We start from the raw sequence: 8,576 nt of genomic DNA, 5'->3' as shown, positions 1-8,576 counted from the left end.
CTGTATGATCAATAATAATATATCATTCCCTTATTATTATGCAATAATCTCCCAAATACCATAGAATTATCATCGATATTTATTCACATCTGAACCAGTATCTATCATCCTGTTAATAATTGCATGCTGTTTTGTATACTTATTGATTTATTACATATTGGTTGGAATTTGCTATTCCTTTTACTGATTTCATATTGTTTTGATACATACTGATTTACATTTGATCTGGATTTTGATTTTTCTAGTATTTATTGCATACTGGTTTTGTGTGACTAATAGTAATGGAGAAGACTTAACCAGTCTCGATCACTTCCATTGTGCTTGTCGGAGTTCTTTCTTGTTTGCCTATTTTTTCTGATATTGATCATACTTTAGCTCTATATCTCTCAATCATTCTTGCCTTGAAATATGTCATCTTAGTGCTCTATCGTCTAATGAATATATTGGTTTGAATATTTGCATGAACATTGTTCTTGTAACACACTAATTAGTTAAGTAGATTTCCTTGATAATGTCAATCTTTTTATTTGTAAGTCTCATTTCCCAATCATGTAACCGATTGTCCCATTTTATCTTAAATATAACACAGTGAGTGATTATATTGAAGATCAAATGGGACAATAGAGAAAGTGTGAGGACAAATGATAGCCAATCAGAAAAATATAATGATCTAATCAATTCTAAACTGGGTTGTCAGTGTTGTCAAATAACAGTTATAGCGGCACTACAGCGCTATAACAAGATTTTAACAAACAACTATTGTTAATGATGTGTGATTTATTACACAAAGTATTGTCAAATAGCGGCTATAACAACACTATAGCACCGTTGTATAGCATAATTTATGGGGCATAAAAGATGGGTTCCATGTCCCATTTTTTCATAGACAAGAGTTAGGTCTCAAATCCATTACAACTTGCTTAAGCATTGTTACCAGTTGGATCAATTTATTGTTGGTGGCATTGTAATGTATATACCCCTATGTCATAAGAACAATATTCAGCTAATAACCTTTTTCTTTCCATTTCTAATTCTTTGATGGTTTCTTTCAAGTGTTCATCATACTCTTGATCGAACAGTATTCAGATAATCAGTCTATCCTCAATGGTAAGGGGCTCCAATATAGGCAATTTATTGGATGTAGAGAAGTGAAGACGAATTCTTTCTTGATATAAGAATTTATAATTAGAAGTGGAAGGAATTTTGATTCTCCTAAAACCAACGGTGAATATTTTAAACTGGCCCACGGAAAGATGGTCACGAGGTGATTTAAACAGTTATAACTCAACTCATTGTATGTTTGGTATCATGATGTGTGTTCAAGAATCACGATGACCCACCGTGATTTTGTAAAAGTTATAAAGTGTAGCTTTTATAAAATCATGGTGGATCAGAATATCACGGTGGATTACCGTGATTCTGACACATCCACGTTAACCTGTGATACCAAAAATAGGCTCAATATTGTAACATGGTTTTAAATTGTCCTTTTCTTTTGTTTTTGTAGCTAAACAAAAGTTTAGGTGAGTTGGGTTTTTGGCACACCAGAATCAGGGCAGACCTCAAGAAGCACTAACAAATGTACTTACAAATCATCCCCCAAAGAGGTTCTTACCTTGGCACCGGGAATTGAAACCACGTTCTTGCAGGTGAGTCAACTCTTTCCCAACTGAATCAACATTTTTTGGTTTTAGTTTATTGGAAATACCATCAAACAAATAAAGAATAAACTTTATTTGCAGTTTGTTAGTCAATAGAATATATTCTTTTGATTACCCTCTAATTTGGATATACTTTAAAAAAGAAGAACTCATAGGAACAACACTCAAAGCAAAAATGGCATCTCCCCTTTGGAATCCACTATACTTTGTTTTTCTACTTTAATATTTTCTTTTTCTTTAAAAACTTCCAAGGTTCTTCCCTTTTTCATAGATGTTTGCATTTATATAGTCTACAACTTGTTTATGAGTCTAAGGTTTTCTTAAAATATACGTAGCCAAGCACGAAGAAATCTGTGAGTAAGTTTCTTTTTTCTAGTCATGTTCCTTTTTTCTTGTTTAATCTTTTTTCTTGTGCATATTGGAGAATATTTGAAAGGGTTAATGGTGTTTTACCCCCTGTAATATGAAGTACTGATGATTTGAAATATATATCAACCGAGCGGCTCAATTGATTGAACCTTAACCTTACTTTACTACAATTCGGTTTTTTGGGTTACCTTTGCGGTTTTGTCCTGATTCGAGTAGTTTAAAGCAGTTGAATCGTGATTCAAAGGTCTTAATGTTTCAATGTCCGGTTCGGTTTCTAAATATTGGACATATGTGCTTTCTAGATTGTTTTTTCCCCTTTTCTTTTTGGCCATTTGTCTATATCAAATGCTGAGTAGAGAATCAAAGACACCATTGTTTGATTATTACTTCTCTAACAGTTTTCAAATTGAAATTACTCACTTTGACCCGAATCAATGTTGAAATTTGTCTAATTGAAAAGTTGAACAATTTGTTTTCTTGTACTTCATTACAAGGAATTTTTACTTCCCTTTTTCCTTTTTTCTCAAGTCTTGGCCAATAAAATGGGAGCAGTAATCTGTTGCATCAGTGAACAAGGTGAGAAAAAGAGCTTGGAAAGGAAGCTTGAAAAGAAAATAGCTGAAATAAGAAGAAATAAATTTGGACAAACCAAATTGAAATCAATTGATAGTATAGTTATGTTATTCCCTATGTTTAAGGAGAAACTCAAAACTTTAAGAGGAATGTTTGAATAATATAGTAAGTTTCAATATTCCAAACATTCTTTCTTAGTAAACACTCATTTTGGTCCTTAAATATCTGAGAATTTGTCACAATAGTCCTTGAAAATATCAAAATTACAAAAGCATATCTAAACATATTTTGTTAGTAATTTTGGTTCTTGAACGTGTCTTCAGCTAATATGTTTAGTCCATAAAATTACTAACAAAAGACACTTGACTTTCTATAGTGGCAGCGTCTCGCACATTTACGGAAAAAAATGACTGTAAACTCATTCTTTTCTTTATAAGCCATGTCTTTCATAGATGAAGACTCTTATGAATCCATAGAGCCTCATGAACTGAAAACTTTCTTAGAGCCTCACTAACTAGTTTATATTCACTAAATGTTCACCAAGCACATAAATCATCAAGGTTCACCAAACACGTCATCACCAAGTACATAGTCAAATATGACACATTTAATTATTTATGAAATGTATGCAATGCGTCTAGATACAACTCTATATGCATGTGGTACCGGTCGTCATCAAGGTCGTCACTCCTAGATACAACTATATCATAATCGTCACCAATTGAATACAAAGTATTCGGGTCGTCAACACTGGATACAAAGTATCATAATCGTCTTCATTGGATATAAATATTCTACTTATGAATGCATGAGCATATGACTCAATAATGCATAAGTTCGACAAAACAAATCGTCAACATCAACATTTTTCAATAGATGCGTTCACCATCAATATCGTCACCATTTTGCATGTAAGAATTCATCATCATTAATTAAATCATCATCATTATTAGGGTTATAATCATCATCAACACAAATCACCATTCAACAACTATCATCTTAAAGAAAAATTACCGTTTCAAAATCTCATTTTGCAAAAAGACAGACAAGTGATCAACATCATGACATTCATCATATTAAACCCCTAATCATCATTTATTCATTCTTATTCTATCATATCATCATAAGCACAAAGCCAATTACAAGCTATCCAGGTATAAAACCTCATTTCAACAAAGTTCGTCTATTTTCACAACTTTCATCATTTTCTAAGTAATTCACCAAAGAAAAGGCATACACGTTCAAACACCTCAACAAAGCATATCCACATGTTACATACAATCACAATAACTTATACATGTCCACTTTACAAGCCAATTCTGATTAAGTCCAAAATTTCACTAAGTTCGTCTCACTTTATCATTTTCCATAATAAAACCGTTTTTCAAAACAAGACCAAGTTATAGCTCATGTATATCATTCAAAACAATTATAAAAATCATTGTAACAGCAAACAACCCAAATCCTACCCTTTTTCCTTGAGAAAAACGAGTTTCGGAAAATTTCATGTTCTTGAACATTTTTGAAATAATTTCAATTCGATTCGCGAAACCAATCTTAATCCAATCCATTTGTTGTTTCCAAAGGTTTCGAAAATTCCGTATCCACCCCAAGTACCCGGAATGCCCAAAACATGGGGTGGTGTACTGAGCAACTCGCCATGGCAAGCTCCAGCTCGACAGGCGAGCTGTACCAGACAGGGCAACCCAGTTTTTGGGTTTCCTCTCGGGAACCCTCCAATTTTCACTTCAAAAACCCCAATTTTGATCCCCTTTGCCCCAAATTTGCTCCCCAAACTTGTTTATTAGTTAGGATACATCCAAAGGCAATCAAAACAGCTACAAACACGAAATCATAACCTCAATTCACATAAAATCAACATCTAGTTCATTTTGCACCAGAAGTTCATATTTTCTCATTGTCATTCAAACAACTACGCCAATTCAAACCCCATCAACATATAAACATGTATAATTTATGAATGAATTTAAACATGTTCCAACAATAATCACTCATCAATTCATCGTTCACACTTAATTAAGCAAAAATCACCAAACACAACTTATCACCGACAACAACTATGAATTTAAGCACATAAACATATCAATTCCATGAAGTTTAACATACCCATAATTACACATAAATTAAGAGCACGAAAGTCATCATCAAAATCAGGAAAAAAAAAATCATAATTCACAATAAGCACTTATGACCCGTATTGAAAATATGAAGTTATAGCTTAATTATGAAAATGATATATCCCCCTTACCTCTAGGTCTTGAATCCACTAGCTTAAGCTTCAATCTCCCCTCTAGCTCCAAGAACCCTAGCTTTCTCTAGCTTCCTCTTCTTTTCTCTTCTTTCCTCTTTCCCAAGTTTGTGATCTCCATTCTCTCTACCTCTCTAAGTTTGTGAAATGAAATGAGTGAATGGTTTAACCTAGTTTTCTCTCAAGACTTAAGAATATATATGCTCCTCTTAATTGGGCTTAATCACTACACACCATAATGGACTTAAAACTCTTATTAATAAATTCTAAAGAGTTACTACTCATTAATCCACTAAAACACCGAATAATTATCATCTCTAAATAATTACCCAAATAACTATTCTTACTAAAATACCAAAATAACCTTCTTAATAAAAATGTCTAATTAGTATGGGAGCAGTCTTATGAGACAGTGAAGGACGGATTATACGGGCTATGACATATGTCTTAAAAGCTTCTATGTCTCCGGCGGAGAGTGAAGCTTGGGGGCTGCATCAAGGTCTCAAGGATCACAACATTGGGTCATCATGGGGATATCTTTGAATCAGACTGCAAGATATTAATTGATGACGTGCATTCAAATAAGGTGAATCATTCGGAGTATGGGTTAATAGTTAAAAGATGCAGAAATTTACTCCAAAATTTAAACAACCATGAAGTTGTCTTTACTAGGCGTCAAGCAAACGGAAGCGCCATTTTTGATGGGCAACTTTATCACATACATCACGGGCAATATTCTTGATGTAATTCCAAGATGTATTGTTACTATTATTATTAATGAAATGCCATAAGTCTTGTTTGTGTCAAAATAAAATTACTAATTTACTCTTACTCGTAATATGAACAAAATAACCCTTAGTCTAAAAATGATTAAAATACCCTTCTAGGTCAAAATCTACTAGTCCCAATTTAAAACAAAGACAAATAAGCACATACAAACACACATAAAAATAAATAAAATAATTCTAACGAAAAACGGGCTTTAACAGATACAATACTCTACTTATCACTTTGTTTCGTAGTAAACGATTTGATACACTTGTCTAATCCACCAATCAGTAACACATGCTTTATAATGTTAATAGAACTTCTTGTTCAAAAAAATGTTAATAGAACTTGTTTTGTAGATTTTTTGAGTCCAAATGAAGTTAGAAATCACACAAAAAGTTGAAGAAAGAAAGCCAAGCCAAGCCACCACAACCCCAAACCAACACACCCCAACCACAAAAAACAGAGAGCAAAACGACCACTCGCAATCGGTTATTACGACCGTAAAGCTCTAGAGCCTCACCTTCAAAAAAATTCCACCCCACGAAAAAAACTAGAGGGGAATATTGCCACCTGTAATGATAATTATGCCGATAAAGCCCAAATAAGTTACACCTTATCCCCCTATCTTTGTTAAATTTTTCATGCTAAAACATTGAGGACAATTTCAAATTCAAGCATGGGGAATTCTTCATCTTATTATTCTTTAATCTATGATTTCTTTTGTTTTTATTGCTTGTATTAAAATAATCAAATGACTCCTTGCTTGAAAAACCTTGTTCACATCTTTTATTTATGACTCTTGTTCTTGTGTATCTGTGGGTAGAAGGCAAATAAATCAACATGTGGTGAACCAACTTAGATTTGATAAGTTAGAGAGTTTGATTCACTAGTTTCCATCGAATATAAACCATGTAAATGTGAGATTTTTTTTTTTTTTTTTTGCCCTTTCTCCTTGTTTTGAGTGAAAAATCTAATATATTACTTTCATCTTAAGCTTGACATATAACCTTATTTAAATCTAATATAACCTTATGCAAAAGGTTTATTGGTTTGTATTTTAATGGCTATTCAATTTGGTGGGGGGATATAGTTACTCGATGAGTAACAATGAGATGACTTACTATGTTTAATAACTCATTATTAACGATGAAATTCACTAATCCACTACACAAATGTTTATAATAATCTATTAAAAACCATACATAAATGTCAAATATTGGATCGGCAGCACACATATGGGGGGCTTCAACTTTGGCCAATGGCAGTACCTCGACTTGGGTTCCGGTTCCGATTACTTCAACAGTCACCACTTTTCAGAGAGTTCTGGTTACTACTACCCCTTCAACACTGGCTCTGTCTTCTCAGGCTATTCCGGTCCGTACTATTGCTAGCTCACACATGGGGCCGGTTGTTACTTCTACTTCAGCAGTTGTTACTTCTCAGTTGACAGTCCCTATGCCCAAGACGTCATTGTCGTCAACACCTTTCAGCTTTCCACTACATAACGTGTTTGACAACATTTCTAGTGAAAAGCTGCCACTCGCTACGCCAGTGTTTGAAATTGTTTCCTAGTTTGCGCACGATGAAGTGCATTCTGAGAGAGTGGGATCAGTCGCATCCGATATCGCGGGAGGAGTTGGAGAACCCTGTGGTTGACGATGTTACTGCGACACTCTCGGATGATGTGGAGCATAATCATTCGCACCCCTAGTAGTTGGTGGAGAGTCCCAAGGGGGACCATGAGCATGTACTACATTCATCAATTGTTGAGCACAATGACGTGCATGAGGTATCTCTGGAATCGCCACAGGTTCAGGTAGAGAATTTGGCCGAGGACGTTGACGTGCAGTCTATTCCTAACCAATCCCCCATGGCTACTCGTTCCATTGATAATTCTGTAGTATCCCATGAGGTTGTCGTGATATCACTTGAAGGGACTGAAGAGGTTGTGCAAATAGATGTTAATATTCATGTATCACATAATCAGGATGAACATGTGGATGCTGAAATTCAACAACAAGAAATTCATCCCAGCAAAAATATCCAGCATGGTTTAGATTTGTGGGAACGGGTGCGTCAATATGATGCGAGATCAGTTGCAGAAGACTTCACACCTGTTCTAACAAGGAAGCAGAAACAAAAATTAAAAGTACAACAAGTCTTACAGAAGCATCCTACCAAAACCCGTGCTCAAGGTGATCCTACTACACCTGCCCAATGAATTTTTGGACTGTTAGATTCCAAGGGGCGTGGTTATTTACTTCTCATATTTACCTCGAGGGCAACTGTTGTACGGACAAACTTTCCTTCTGAGTTGTCCGTTGATTTCTTTTGGGATAGAGGTGGATTACCCAACTACAAATTTCCATAGTTTGTTTTTGGGGAGTTTTTGTTATTTGTTTTTGGGTCTTGTTAACGAGTGCCCTTGGGGCACTCTTTAAGCATTCCAAAAGGAGAAATTATTCCATAAAAAAAGTCAAATGTTTCAATTTCCAATGCATTGATTACAAGAAATTTCAAAAAAAAGTTACCTTTTAAAGGTCTTAAAGAGTGCCTCGGGGGCACTCGTTAACATTTCCCTTTGTTTTTTACTTTCTGTTTTAGTTTTCTTTCTTTGAGGGTTTTGGCCTAGTCCCCCCTACTTTGTAATTTTTCCCCCTTTTTTAATAAAATCTTTAGAGTTTGGCGGCATAGGATGGAGGCTTCTCGGGATATCAACCTAATTGGGATGTCGATTTTGCCTCTCTCCTTGCTTATATATAAAAAAAAAAATTATCAGAAAAGTTTGTTTACATAATCCTTAATATATAATGCTTTAATCAATGGTATGATTAGTTAAATTAATTATTTGTAATGAGTTAGTAAACAAAATAAATCATCTCAAAAATACTCATTGATATATCAAATAAATATATGAAATTGACAAGAAAAAA

This window comes from Medicago truncatula, chromosome 7 (genome assembly GCF_003473485.1).
Source record: "Medicago truncatula cultivar Jemalong A17 chromosome 7, MtrunA17r5.0-ANR, whole genome shotgun sequence".
Classification (NCBI taxonomy): Eukaryota; Viridiplantae; Streptophyta; class Magnoliopsida; order Fabales; family Fabaceae; genus Medicago; species Medicago truncatula.
Note: the sequence above shows the minus strand (reverse complement) of the source record.